This window comes from Oryzias latipes, chromosome 2 (assembly GCF_002234675.1).
Source record: "Oryzias latipes chromosome 2, ASM223467v1".
Classification (NCBI taxonomy): Eukaryota; Metazoa; Chordata; class Actinopteri; order Beloniformes; family Adrianichthyidae; genus Oryzias; species Oryzias latipes.
The window spans coordinates 10624715-10640059 of NC_019860.2; the positions used below are offsets into that span (position 1 = coordinate 10624715).

Here is a 15345-nt window from a genome sequence, read left to right on the forward strand (position 1 = left end):
AAATAAATCAAAAAGTCGGGTTCTGGATGAACTAAACAAAGGAGAACCAGTTTAGGTTCTCTGATGCTCACGAGGATTAATCTTTTCTGAAAGACATCATTTCAGGCTGGTACAGCCATACCACATGTATAGAAAGCTAATATCAGAGAGGTCAAATGTCAAGAGATGTAACTAAATATTCCTGTGAGCCTGCGGTGGTCGGTTATGATGCATAAGGAAAGAGGAGCGCATGAGGAAACAGGAGGAGGCAGTGAGGTTTGTTTTTTAACTTCGGGACAACAGGGAAGGAGATTAATGGAAAGTCAGAAATGAGGAAAAGACCTCCCTGAGGTGGGTGAACACAGTCCACCTCTCCATTTTTAATGAGGACTTGTCAAAATTGAAATCAGTTAAATATTCATGTGGCCCGTCATAGGATGTGGGAGCTGAGGAAGAGGAACAAAAGGGAGGTGGAGGATGTTTCTCTCTTTTTTTTTTTAAAGAATCCCACCTTTGTCTTCAGATGTTCATTATTTTTGTGCAAAAAAACAGCAGAAATTCTCAGAATCATCTGTAACCAGACAGATTGGCAGATTGGCTTGTAAGAAAAATGAATCTCTAAGTAAAGTTATTTTTTCATTCTCATTCCTCATTTTGCAGAACAACGTGTTCATTTTGGCATTCTTGTGTATTATTCAGCTCTAAACTGGAAGCTTGTGTTCCAAAAAACAGTTTCTTCGATCAACTGTATGTTGACCAGAAACTAAATCTGGCTGTTGATTAAAAATTTAAATTCAAAAGTTCTTTTCCGGCGTTTCTTCAAATATACAAAAGGGAAAATGTCTTAGGAATATCAGAGAGAACAAAATACTAATGTGTTTCTGGGTAAGTGCCATTAGCCGATGATAAAAGAATAATGGGCATTAATTGTTTTATCTGCTCTGCTGAAAATTGAGAATTTAAGTTGGCGATTAACATGACAGGAATAAAAATATTCAAAATCAAAACCACATCCCATCTTGTTAGGGTCGGTTTATTGCAAACTCCCCTCTAGGCCTCTGCCGTTGGGGATGTTTGTGGACTCGATATTGTTCATTTTGTTTCTGTAGACCTCAGAAGTAACTGTGGAGAAACCCTCTGACTGTGTCCAGGGGTAAAAACTGGTTCATAATTCTAATAGTAACTTTTTTTTTGCTTGTAATAATACTTTTAATAGTTTGAAGAATCATATTGGTCTTACATCCAAGTTATTGCTATAAATCCCATCATAAAATACCAGGCATGTGATGCATGTTCAAGCAGGTACTTAACACGGGTTCTTGAACACACTTTTAGCATATGCTGTTCATACTGGAGTTGGAAGAGGCTTGGTGCAAAATGTCGGTACAAATCTCACAAATCTTGCTCCAGACTTTTTTTTTTCACAGCTCTATTCCAATATGAAAGACTTGGTGTCATATGAACCCAGCCAGACACAAACTGCAATTATTAATTCCTCCTTCATGATCTATTTGCAAATTGTTGGTACTTCTGTGAACTAAAAAATACCCCATTCATATGTCACTACCAAATCCGATGTCCCCGGTTCAACTGGTTTAAATTTCAATGCGCAATCAGTGGCCACCACGCATTCTGTATGTAGAGCCCGAAGACGGTCGCTAGCCTAGCTAGTTTTTTTTTTTTTGTCTTTTTAACTCGTCTTGTCCAAAAGCTGAGCATCAGATAAGAGCTGAAGGCCTCAGAATCTACTGTTACAATAGGGGTTTATAAATCTTCTGACACAAGAGGTGTATATTTGTATAAACCCCTTTTGGATTTTAGGCTAAACTTTATTTATATCAATTATGTTTGTATTCATTTTGTTTTTTGAACTGGACGAAAAAAAGAAGAGAGAAGGAGAGAGTGGGATGTTAGAGATGAGGGGTAAGGGTACAAAAGGAAGGGGGGATGAAGGGGTTAGGGAAGTTGGTGGATGAATAAAGAAGTAGGAGTGGGTAGAATCACAAAGCAACAAGTTGCTGAAGTTTTATCATCATGACTGGCAGGTGTAGATGTCATTCAAAAGGGCGGAACCTGTCCACAGACACAATCAAATATTACAAACATCCCTTTTGACTGCAAAAACGCAACAGTTTTGAACACAGAAGTCTGACTTTTCATGGGAAGTGGTCGCTTTGAAGCCATTAAATACCCTTTACAGCTCTGTTCCTGTTGTATAGATTCTTGGGGTGGGGGGGTTGAGACTGCTCTCCTTCAGTTGGGCCTGCATGTATGAACAGATCCCTGCACTGATTTTAGGCTCAGCTGCTCTATCAAGGGTGAATGTCCTGGCTTGATAAACTAAAGACTGCTTAAAGATGCAACATCTCGACTGCAGTTTCTGCAGCATCTGGACTGCATGTCCTGCAGAAGCTGGCTGCCTTCAGCCCCCCCACCGCTTCATTTTTACAATGAATCTTTTACTTTCATTTTTCTTTGGCAGAGTGAGGAGTCGCCTATCAATGTCAGCTGTTCAGGTGCCACAGCTGCCGGTACGATGACGCGTGGCTCCTCTGCAGACCATCCGTCTTGTCAGAGTAGCCCCGGGGCCAGACACTGCACCTGTATGTCCTGGTAGGCACCAATCCTGCTCCCGGCCAGCCGCGCTTCAGCCTTTGTTGGGGCTTCGGCTGATTGGCTGATAAAAGATCAATGACATCTGTGGCCTTTGTTGGGTGGAAACACAATGGGGGCGGGGCATGTGAAAGCACGAGTGCAGGAGAGGCACAGTTGCTCTAGAGTGTCAGCTTCAGGTTTCCTGTTTTGTTTCTAGATTATTGTATTTTGACAGTTACTTTGTCACTTCACACCGTTGTCTTGTGGGCATTTTGTGTTCATGTGAATTCTGCCACATGAAGCTCAAACAAGAACTATAGGAGACAGACTAAGAGGCGTCTAGCCAGCTTTGAGCTCAGTATGCAATGGCGGTCCCAAAAAAAAAAAGCATTTTTCTAACATAAACAGAGAAAAAGCTGAACAATGGTTCAAATTTAATGAATAACACCTTTGCTTTTAAAAAGGATTCTGAATTTCTTAAGAAACATTTGAGATTCTTAATTCTGCAACAAGAAATTGCCAGATAAACATCCATATACAAGAGAAAAAGGCAATTGAATTGTGCTCAAGCTAAACAATTTACTCTCTGCATCATGTACTTTGGAAATACTGGTCTTCTTGCTTTACAAAACAACAATAAAACACCCTTTCACATTAAAATGTTATGTTTAAAAAGTGAAAAGACAAATTTAAATCGAGCACCATCAACAATGTAAAGGCTTTTTTCCTAAAAGAGGATTTTAAGCTTTGATTTAAAAGTGGAATAGAACAATCCAGACGTCTTTTTAAACAGAAAAGTTAAAGTACCATTAGCTGTCCCACATTTATTTTCGGGAAATTACGCATTTGATCATCCCCTGGGGGAGCGGTGAGCTGCCGACACTCTCAGGAACCTTCCAACCCCTTAATGCTGAGTCTCAAGCAGGGGGGTCATTGGGTCCGTTTTTTCAGAGTCCTTACAGTTTCAGGGCAGACACTCTACCATAAGGCCAAAGAGGAGCATCACACTTCTCTAGCACTTAATAATTGATTAAAGCGTGGAACATAGTGGAGCAAGTTTAAACAAAGAAAAACGATCTAGTAAGTTCTTCCATTAATTTGCTACTGTATAAAACTCATGTGCAATTTAGATATTTCAACATTTTAAAACCGGGTCCAGATTTCAGTAGCAGCACAGATCAAAACTTCCTGTCAGAAATCTGCTAAAACACCTCTAAATGAAAAAAAAAGTCCAAACTTGCAACTGTTCCAATTAAAAACTCTCCACAGAATTTACTATACAGGACAGAGGACAGGTCTCTGTAACTCAGACGATTGTGAGCACTGTGACAGTATTCTATCGACAGTTACATCCATGCTCTGTGGTTCAGTAAACCTGACCAGGCCCTCTGGTAACGCGTATGCGCTGATCTATCTGTCTGGCTTAATATTGCAGTGACGCCTCAAAAACATAAAAAGAATGTTACAAAACTAACTAAAATAACTTAAACGAACATTAAAATAAAGCCTAGGATACATCTACCTTTAAGGGTGATGGACTGTCTGAAGGTGAAAAATGGGCAAGTCAAAGGAATTTTTTGAAAATGTTTCTACGGGCATGCTGTGGGGGACAACACGTAATAAGTAGGTGAGTGTGTGTCATGTAGAGAAAATCCTGTGGACTGAGCAAGCAACAAGTTGGTGCTGTTCACATATAAGTGCTCGATCCTTGCAGCCTGACTATTAGAAATTAGGAAATTAGACTATCAGAGTGCAGCTTACATTAGTCTTACGAAGACTTCAGGGTACACTTGCCACACGACAATCAAGCTTTCCAATTTCCCAACGTCCCTTGGGGTTGCCGCATGAACCTCAAGGGGACTGCGAGACACACCCATTGGCTCTTTTTGTTTGTACTCCTACCCCTTCCTGTGTGTCAAACCTTTTTAATACATTTCCATTTTTAATCACCCATCTCTACTATCTCATTGTTTCTATCCAGTCCAAAAATAAAAGTACAAAAATATAATAAAATCAAAGTTTGGTCACAAAGGGGGTTTATTCAAATATATAACCTGTGTGTGGAAGCAAAACAAAACTCTCATTGTCACAGTTAAATCTGTCCGACAAAAGAGACCTCAGTCCTTTTCCATTTACTCAGATATCAGATTCTTTTCAGTGTAGCTTTTAGAAGAACCATTCCACAGAGACGGCTCTCCTAAGAGTTTCAAATGATGTGCTTATGGCAGCTGATTCAGGCCAGTATACTGTCCTCGTGCTTTTAGAATTGAAATCTGCTTTTGACACTGTGGATCATAACATTTTAATTGAACGTCTTCACAATGACTACGGTCTCTCTGGCCCTATTTTATTCATTTTATATATGATTCCTCTCGGGAAACGTATTAATCAATTCAACCACATCTCATATCATTTCTATGCAGATGATATCCAGCTCTACTGTTCTTCCACGGAAAATGATTACTACAAATTACAAAATTTGCGGAATTGCTTTACGAGCATTAAAACATGGCTGAACAGTAATCATTTAGTCCTAAATACCCAGAAAACAGAGATGCTGATTTTTGCCCCTGAACATAAAATCCCTTCCATCAGACAACACCTTGGATCTCTGCGCTCCTCTGTCCAGTCAAGTCTCAGAAATCTTGGGGTGTTGTTTGACAGTTATTAGTTATCAGTTTTTATCATCTGAGGAACGTGGCAAAATTAAAAAGTATTTTGTATCGATCTGAGCTGGAAACAATCATCCACGCTTTTATTTCTTCTCGTTTTGATTACTGCAACTCTCTTTTTACCTGTTTAAGCAAACTTTCTCCAAACTGTCCCCAGCTTGTCCAAAACTCTGCAGCGAGGCTTTTAACAGGAACCAGTAAACGGACACACATTACTTCTCTGTTGTCTGCTTTACATTGGTTACCTGTCAAATTTTGAATTGATTTTAAAATTCTACTTTTAGTCTTTAGAGCCTTGCATGGTCAAGCTCCGACATACTTATCTGATCTTTTAACCACATACTCTTCGGCCCAATTCTTGAGGTCTTCCAACCAGAATTTTTTAAGCATTCCAAAAACCTGCCTTAAGACTAGAGGAGATCTGTCATTTCAAGCCGTTGCTCCTCGTCTTTGGAACTCCCTCCCACTGTCATTGCGTCAGATCGACTCCGTTGAGTGTTTTAAATCTCAGGTCAAGACGTTTTTATTCAGGAGAGCTTTTAGTTCATTTTATTCCTTGTTTTACCACATTTTACTGTGTTTTGTTTTATTATTATTACTAGTATTGTATTTTATTACTTTTTTGTGTTTTGATATGATTTTATGGTCTTTGTAAAGCACTTTGTGATTCCTTTTGGGAAAAGTGCTATAGAAATAAAGATATTCTACTCAGCTGCTGGACAGGACAAGTGTAAAGATGAAAAAGGGAGGCTTTAGATTCTCTTATCCCAGAGTTGGTAGATCGTTTTATAGCAGAAAAAGTTTTGCTTCCATGCCGTGGTGCAGCGGTAGGGCGGTCGACCCATGATTGTAATATTGCAGGTTCGATTCCCGCCTTGCACGCCCATGTGTCGAAGTGTCCTTGGGCAAGACGCTGAACCCCACCTTGCCTCTGGTGGGAGGTTGGCGCCAGTGTTGGGCAGCGGAGCCGCCGCCAGTGAGTGAATGTGTGTGTGCATGGGTGAATGGGACTGTGTCTGTAAAGTGCTTTGGGCCTTCGAAAGAAGGTAGAAAGCGCTATATAAGTATACGCCATTTACCATTTACCAATACACTTTGGAACACTGGCCCAACTCTTTGGAACCCTAATAAACCCGAATAAGTTCAGTGAACTCAAAATTTTTGAGGAAACAGATTACATAATAATTTTTAAGTTGACTTACTTAAAAAGTACAAGTTATTTGAACTTAAGATCTTTGAGTTGAATAAAATAAAACAATTTAACTAAAATTAAACTATAACTTTTTATTTAACTAACTTAAAGATTCTTACTTTACTGAACTAGAATATTTTGTTTTTATTGAACCTTAATACATTAGTTAATAAACTAAAAGACTTTAATATATCTCAACTCAAAATTAATCATTTGAAGTCTAAACTAGTCTTATTTGTCCTTCTTAGTCACGGCCATTTTTACAAAAGAAAAACTGAGGCAGAATTGTAATTGCAAGTTTATTTTTAAACCACCTTACACAAGTACATTTGAACAACTTGTGGTACTACAAAAAGGTAAAACACTGCACAATTTGTGTTAAGAAAAAGTGCACAAGCCATAAAAAATAAATAAATCAGTCTTCAAGAAAAGCAAAAAATGAGCACTAATCTTTTTTACACCATTTCCTTATACAACTTTATAAAAAAAGAGCATTCTTACATTTCAAGAAAAGCAATAATTGTTTATCAGCCTTATTTTTTACACTTTTCCCACATAAAACAGCATTTTCTTAGGCTGCCCTTTCCCTACAAACATTAGCGCTCAAAAAAATACCCATTTGGGAATGTCGCCTACCACAAGCTCATCTTCCACCACAACTGCTGTACTGAGCGGACAGAAATGCACTGAACTGTATTGTTGTTGCTGACGGTCAGAATGCCAACAGAGGTGCTGCTGATGTCTGCCTCTGGTGACTCTTTAATCTGCAAAGAAAAAAAAAACAGTGTGGTATTAGAGAGAGAGAATTAATCGTTTGAGGGAAGAAAACTTTATCCAAAAACTACAACCTGAAATTGACATTTTAAGAGAAGGTCAGAAATTACACATCAGGAAAATTATTAAAATTGATTTAAATTAATGATTTCAAGGATTGTAGTCAAAGCAATAAAAAATTTACACATATTTATCAAACTCATTACAGAAATGATGAAATGCATTGATTAAAAAGACAGAAAATAAAACAAAAACGTCACTTAAATCACATTTGCTTAATTCAATAGAGTGATCTTTAACTAAAGTCATGTAGAGCTTGATTTATTGCTTGAAAAGGATCTGGAAGAACAGAGCTTATATAATACGAAATCAAATGAAATCAAAATAAGACTACTTGTAAGAGTCCTCATGATTCCATAACGCACTGTACACAAAAAAATTTGACAATCTGAAAACAGGATCACATTTACACACATCACATCCCTGCCATTAGACCCTCTTACACAGTTAGTAAAAACTCCTTTATAAAAATAAAATTAAAAAAAAACTCCTCCCCAGGACGGACAGGCGATGTACAAGAACTCTTTGAGAAGAATTACATTTTCTAGCTCAACAACTGCATTTTTAAAGTCCAGCAGATTGGCGTCATCCAGATGAAATAGGGGACGGCTGTGGGCCCGAGACGAGCCAGAGGCGAGGTCAACGGTCAGGTACAGGAGCACAGATGAGCTGGAGTGCAATATTTTAGGAGACCATGTGCTTTGCCACATTACATTGCTTTGGCATGACTTTTTGGTTAAGTTGTATTACCCACACAGCTGGAGTATTAACCAGCACACTGTCACTGGTACTATTTAGTGAATAAAACATTATCCGTCATAAAGTACTTACATTCCAAACTTTGAAGAACTGTGGGTCCTCCTCACGTTTGTATATGGGAAGCCAGTACAGGACAGGAGTACGTTTGACATCAGCAGTCTGCTCTTGCTGCACAGAGACAAATACAAATTAATATGACAAACATATTTCAAATGACTGCACCCTTTGGTCTGGCTCAGTTCAGTTCATCTAGTCTTTTTAATTATCTTAAAATTGTACAGTTATTTCAAAAAATACACCAAACATAAGATGACATTAAATTCATATTTACAAATGCATTGGGATCAACGTTGATGTTTTTTTCTCCAGTAAACATTTACAGTCATTCACTTTATTAGAAACGCTCATTGATTAATATGAACCGAGCCAAGTCAGCCCCTTCTTTTAGCTATACTAATGCATAATGTTGATCATGCCATGCAGTTACACCTCACCTGTTTATCATAGAGGTGCAGAATGTCGCATAGAGCCTTCCGGTTCGTGCTGCCTTCTGTCTCAAAAAGATCAGCATCCTCTGCGTCTGTCTGTCCAGGTCAAAATAAAACTGTTTTAACAGTTTGACATTTGTGATGCGATGAAACTCAGCTCACATCTACAAAAAAAAATTTAAAATGTTAAACACATTTTAAAGCTATTTCAAGCTACTGGTAGCTTGGAAAAACCGCTGCATTTCACAATAGCCTCAATACTCTGTCCACAATATGTAATCTATGATTTATATTAATATTTTTTTAAATACTTGTGCATTAGCTAGAATGACAGAGGATGTTTTAGGAAGAGACAAAAAAGTTATTTTAAAATATTTGACACTTTGAAACACAAATCACAACCAAACCAGTGGCCAAAATACAGTTTTTGAGTCTTAAGCAAACTTTATGATACATTTAGTATTTTAACTCAAGCCCAATTCAGGACAAAGTTATAACTGCTACATAACATTAAGGTAGCTTATACATTTTTACTTATTTATAATTAATTTAATTTGTCAATAAGGTCAAATGTTCTCCATAGCCGGAGGATTCATTGGACTGGGAGCTGCTCGTGTCTTAAATATTGCAGCCATGTTATTTACAATCAAAACTTACCCCCGCTCTTATTTTTCAAACGCACCGCTGGTTCACTAAAGAAGATACGAGAACATGTTAGCGTAAGCCGGCAGCTAGCTTAGCCCACATTTGCATTTATTAGGTTACTACGTGAAATACAAGTTACACAAAAAAATAACGATTACCGAAATCACAGAGCCTATGGTAAAAAGTAGTAGAAAAAAAAGGCAATTCCCACTGAGTCGTATATGTGGCTGTGGCAGCCGCTCTGCCAGAGCTAGCTAGCGGTTAGCTAGTAGTAACGGTTAGCTAGTAACGGTTAGATAATTTAAAATGTGCGCCAACCAACTCGGTAAACGTAAAACTTGAAACTTTGCCCCAACAACTTCTTTTAACCACAAGCAATAATTCTCTGATGACATGATACTGCAAAACATACATAATTGTTTAATTCAGAACAAATATTCGAAGATACATACAAACTCGTGGAGCACGTCATGAATACAAGGGATATACTACAAGGAACATCAAAAGAAGTAACAAATATATAATACAGAGGCGAAAGTCATAAAATATAATAAAAAATAAAATAATACGACTTACCTAGACGTATGTGCGTTATCAACTTGGGCCAGGTGACACTCGCATCAGACCTCCGCCATCTTGAAGACTTCTGTGGCTGAGTTCACGTTCATGGGCGTACGTTATGACGTCATCACGTCTCATTACTCATAAGTTTTGACTCCAAGGTTTCATTTACTCAAAATGTTTTAGTCCAATAAACATATAACTGTGGCAAAAGTTGAATCGGCTTATAGGTTTTAAGCTGACTCAACTTGTTTGTTACTTTTGAGTTGAGTGATTATAAAACTTTTGAGCTCATTGGACTATTCGGGTTTACAGTGATATTAAATCATTTCAACCCTTGTTCTATCTTAGATGACCCCACCCTTGCATTGACGTGTTCTCCCTACCATGACAAAGGTGGATAAAGGTGGAAAGATTTCATGTAATCCATGGACACCAGTGAAGATCACAAATCACTGAAGAGAAAAAGGTTCAGCGCACTGTCAGTGTACTGTTGGTGCTATTTCTAATGCTTAAAATTGGTGTCAAAAACGATACTAATATTTACGAAGGGGTTTTAGGGCCACGGTAAGAAAGAAAAGTTCTGGAGGACACGTTTTTTTTCCCTCCTCACTTACAGGCAAAAAGTTAAAATGACGAGATTAAAGTCGAAATAAAGTTTTCAGAAAAAAGTTGAAAATGTTGCTTGGGAGAAGTAAAGCTGAGTGAGTCTTTAAGAAAAATTCAGTCTTCACAAAACAGAATGGCTAGTCTCGGATAAGCGGAGTTTCATAGGTAAAATAAGGAGCTCAGAGACACATTTGGGTGTAGAGGACTGCAACTTTATTTTCCTTTTCAGTCATATACCCAGAAGTCCATTTTTCACCTTACGTCTTTAACCTGTCATGCGCAGATCAGCAATGGGGGGGGGGTGACACTGTTTACCATCCACAAACGTCCCGTTTCAACATAAAACAACAAAGACGAATGAAAATAGTCTGTTATATTAGAATAAAAACGTTGAAAAGGCCAAAAAGTGCTCCTCGGACGAAAGCATCACGAAGACTTAGAGATCTTGTGTTTCATGGAGGAAGAAAGGATTGAAGTGGACGAATGCAGGGATACCGATGGCTTCATCTACGGGTTGCAGAGATCCTGCAAGCCACCAATCAATACATAAAACATAAATAAATTGTAAATAAAGACTCGGCGTTACTTCCCTTGAGCAACATTTCGACTTTTTTCTCGAAACTTTATTTCGACTTAAATCGCACCATTTCAACTTTTTTTCCCCTGTAAGTGAGGACAAAAATGTATCCTCCAGAAGTTTTTTTCTCACTTTGGCCCTAAAACTCTGTCGTGAATATTGACAAGAAAATTCAATTATTCTTATCTTTCCATTAACCTAATATGGTGCAATTAAATATTGTTGAAAGATACATTTTATTACATGCTTTACAGTCTTTTAAAAGGACATTTAAAGCCATTGATCAACCTAAAGCAACAACATCAGGCCGTGGTGTCGTACATCTGTGGCAAAAAGCAGCACAGTTTCGACATCCTCCCTACAATCTATGCAACACACTTTAAAGCAACACAACTGCAACCAGGTCACTGAGGTCTTCAGGTGGGCAGACGAAATTGATTATTGTTTCGGGAAGTTTGGTCCACAATACTGGGAAGGCTAGACAGTGGGTTATACTATCCCAAAGCTACCCCGCAATCCCAGCTCCATAAATACATGTTGGTCAGAAACAAGCAATCAAAGTGCTACTCTATTTTGTTCAAAAATGCTAGAGATGAGAACAAATGCAGGAGGGATAAAGAAGGAAAATGAATGCAAAAGGCAGACATGTCCAAGGACAGAAGTCAGAATAGACTAAACTCTTCCCAGCAGGTTTAGGCTGATGGGCCATGTAAGTTTCCACAATATGATGATGAGGAAACAGCAACGAAAAGAGGTCAAGGGCACACAGAGAAACAAGTTGAAGAGGCCACTTGAGAAAATACTTTTATCCATGATCGCATCTGGAGAACATTTTCATGACCAACAAAAACAACAATACATGCCTCATGTCCCTGAAAGAGAAACAAGTTAAAGGGTTAAGTCAATTTCTGTAACACCATTGGAATATTGAATTTTGGCAAAATCCACTCCAATGAAAACCGTTGATGTTTTTAACATTTTTCCCCTGGTGGCAGACATTTATAAGGAAAACTATTAATACAATTTCATTTCTGAGTATTTTTTGATTCAAATCCCTGTCAATCAGAAGCAGATAAAAAAAACAGCATTGCATTAAGCTCGTAGATATGATGTAGAAGCTGATATGGCAAGCCACAAGCTCCCTGCTCCGCTCTTCTGTTGTAACCTAGGAGGAGAGAACATAAACAGAGGGATGACGGGAAGTGGATAAGGGGTTACCCTGCACCAACAGTCCCGCCCACAACTAAGAGGTTAATTTCTAATTACCTCCTGCCGCTCTGCAGAAACTATGTAAAGACAACACAGGTTTTTTGAGCTTGGCTAAAAATGGCACAAACATAATAAAAAGGACCACTAGGAACAATTCTACAATTTTACAACAAATTCAGCTCCTGCAAAAACCCAAAGCTGTGAAGAGTGATAATAAAGGTTTATCAGCATACCCATGTGCAACCATCTGTACTGCATCAGTGTTCGGTTATACTTACATTTGTGTTGTTGTTTTAGGTGAAAAAAGGAAATTTCCTTGAATTTGACTCCACATTAGCTTGAAAATGTCATTATATTTATCTGTAGATACAGTTAAACCCTCTGCAAAAAGGGCAGAGTCAGGAATAAATATCTGGAAGGTTAAAGGCAGAGGTTCTCCGTCGGCAGATAAAATACGATCCTTAAACAGTCGTCAGCAAACAGAAATGTGATAAGAGAGATGATTCACTGGAGCCCAGACAGCAGACGTTAATACGGGAATAATTAGGACCAGCAGAGCAGCGAGTTTTTCTCCGCCTGCAGATATTTGGGGTTTGAAGTCTTCCTTCTGCGGCCGCCAGCACTCGCTTACAAACAACAGTCCGTTTCATTAATCAGCCGTCTGTTTTGAATTATGACAAATACAGCTTCGGGGCCAAAATTGGAGCCACTTATGAGTTTCACTCTTTCAAGCGTGTCCAATAGAGGGGCTCCTCTGCCGATTCCTGTCTAAATAAAAGACACAGACTAACAGGGATGGCTGGGTCATCATGAAAGCCTCCTCGCATCTACCAGCCTCACCTCACGTCACTTGCTCTTCATCTGGGAGCCTGCAGCTGTCCTGTTAGCAACCCGTCGACCGGCTGAACGCGGCACAGACTGACTTCCTCTGCCCCCCAGACACGGAGACAGGAATCTGTTTGAAAATATGTCAGTCAATAAAGTGCAGTGCACATGGAGGGTGGAGCCGGGATCATCCGTCCGCCCGTCTTTCCACCTGAACATCTGAAGGCATCAAACCAACGACAGGGAAAACAAGCTGGATTCAGACTCCAGATGGGTTCGAGCCGGACTGATAATTCAGAACAGACCTTGGAGATCAGGGCATTTCCTCTGAACCCCCTTCAGTCCGACAACCGTCACAGGATTCATTAAACCCCAATAAAGCTGTAGGCTGATGGGACTTTTGTGGAACGTCACGTGGGATTTGAGGATATGAGGCAGCAGTACCATGAGCTGAGAGAATGCTGTAGGAAGAATTCCAGACATAAGGAAGACAGGGGAAAAATCTCACGGAAACGACACAATTCTAGATCTGTCTCTTTTTTTTTTAGGGGATTCAGTGCCAACAAGGATTTCAGGCATCCAAGAAAAACCTGCAGGTGGAAAATGTGATCACTGTGTTGTGAAATGGAAGAATAACAACTATGAAGATGAGCTTATCCTGAAAAGGAGTTTAGTGTTTGGTCACAATATGTCCTGTTTTTACCCAGACTGAAAATCAGTTTAAACCAGAGATTTTTGCAAAAGACGAACAGATTTGGTGAGGTGAGACGTGAGGAACAACCATACAGCCTGCATTCTTTGAACCCATTGATGAGAATTTTACATTTAAATACAATTTCTACCAAAGTTATTGTGAATTCATGGTTTGAAGACCAGTTTTTATGCCTCAGGTTCACGATAGCTTTTAAAGTAGATCAGCCAATCACAATCAAGAAATTGCTCTCACAGTTGTGGAAAATTCCTGGGGGCCGCATATTTTTGATTTTAAGACAGTATCTGTAGTGAGGCAAAAAACTATTAAGTCGGCCACCAATTGTGAGTGTTCTCCCACTTAAAAAGATGAGATAGGTCTGTAATATCATCATAGGTAAACCTTATATGAGAGACAAAATGAGAAAAACAAATCCAAAAAATCAAATTCCATGGTGGAATTATGGTGGAAAATAAGTATTTGGTCAACAAAAAAAGTTCAACTCAATACTTTGTTAAATACCTTTTGTTGGCAATGACAGCAGTCACACATTTTCTGTAAATCTTCATAAGGTTTTAACAAACTGTTGGTATTTTGGTCCATTCCTCCATGCAGATCTCCTCTAGAGCAGTGATATTTTGGGGCTGTCGCTGGGCAACATAGACTTTTAACTACCTCCAAAGATTTTCTATGGGATTAAGATCTGGAGACTGGCTAGGCCACTCCAGGAGCTTGAAAAGCTTCTTATGAAGCTACTACTTCGTTACCCGGGCAGTGTGTTTGGGATGGTTGTAATGCTGAAAGACTCGGCCATGTTTCATCTTCCATTTTGTTTCTGGTGTCCTTAGACAGCTCTTTGGTCTTGTCCATAGTGGAGTTTGGAGTGTGACTGAGGTTGTGGACAGGTGTCTTTTACATAGATAACCAGTTCAAACATTAATACAGGTAACAAGTGGAGGACAGAGGATCCTATTACAGAAGAAGTTACAGGTCTGTGAGAGACAGAAATCTTGCTTGTTTGTAATTGACCAAATCTTTATTTCCCCCTATAATTTACGAATAAATACTTTAAAAAATCAGAAAATGTGATTTTCTGGTTTTTATTTCTTATTTTGTCTCTTATATTTGAGGTTCACCTATGATGAACATGACAGGCTACAGCAATCTGCTGATTCACAAACTATATTCAAATGTAGCCCTTTTTTAGAACACTAGCTGCAACTTTCAGTAATTTATAACTTATAAAGTCTTGAATTGAAACATCAGCTGCAACAGATTTCCCTAGGCAGCTGTTTAACATTCTAATTCTTCACTTCTGCTCCTTTCCAATGGTGAACATTCTCAATAATGTACAAAAATCTTGTAAATATATGTGGCATTCAAAAATTTTCATGAAATGAACAAAAACAAATTAACGAATGAAAAAAAAGGCTCAAATAAATGTAGCACACCTGTTCATTTAATGAAAAGAAAAGTGATCACCAGCTAAAAGATATTGGCAGACACCTTTTACCTACTGCACTGGGTAAGAGAGCCCATTGTGCAGGCCAAATAAATTATGCGTGCCACTGAGTCACACAGGTAGTTTGGCAGAGATTTTTAGGCCAGATGCCCTTCCTGTGGCAACCTTGTATTTTATCATGAGGACGGGCACAGGGAGACCCAAACTTAGGTCCCCTTGTGGCTACATAGGCAGTAGAGTGAAGGGA

General features: G+C 38.8%; 1 long non-coding RNA gene across 2 annotated transcripts; it reads right to left on the reverse strand.

Moving 5' to 3' along the window:
* Positions 1-6984: 6984 nt before the first annotated feature.
* On the reverse strand, positions 6985-9207 carry LOC101165212. Of its 2 annotated transcripts, XR_002291410.2 has the most exons (4): positions 9177-9207; positions 8526-8615; positions 8104-8199; positions 6985-7202 (listed from the first exon to the last, which is right to left on the reverse strand). It is a non-coding gene; the product is annotated as an uncharacterized LOC101165212 (long non-coding RNA). The 2 variants fall into 2 exon arrangements; XR_002874952.1 differs by lacking the exon at positions 9177-9207 and having other exon boundaries at positions 8526-8710.
* Between the last annotated feature and the right edge of the window lie 6138 nt (positions 9208-15345).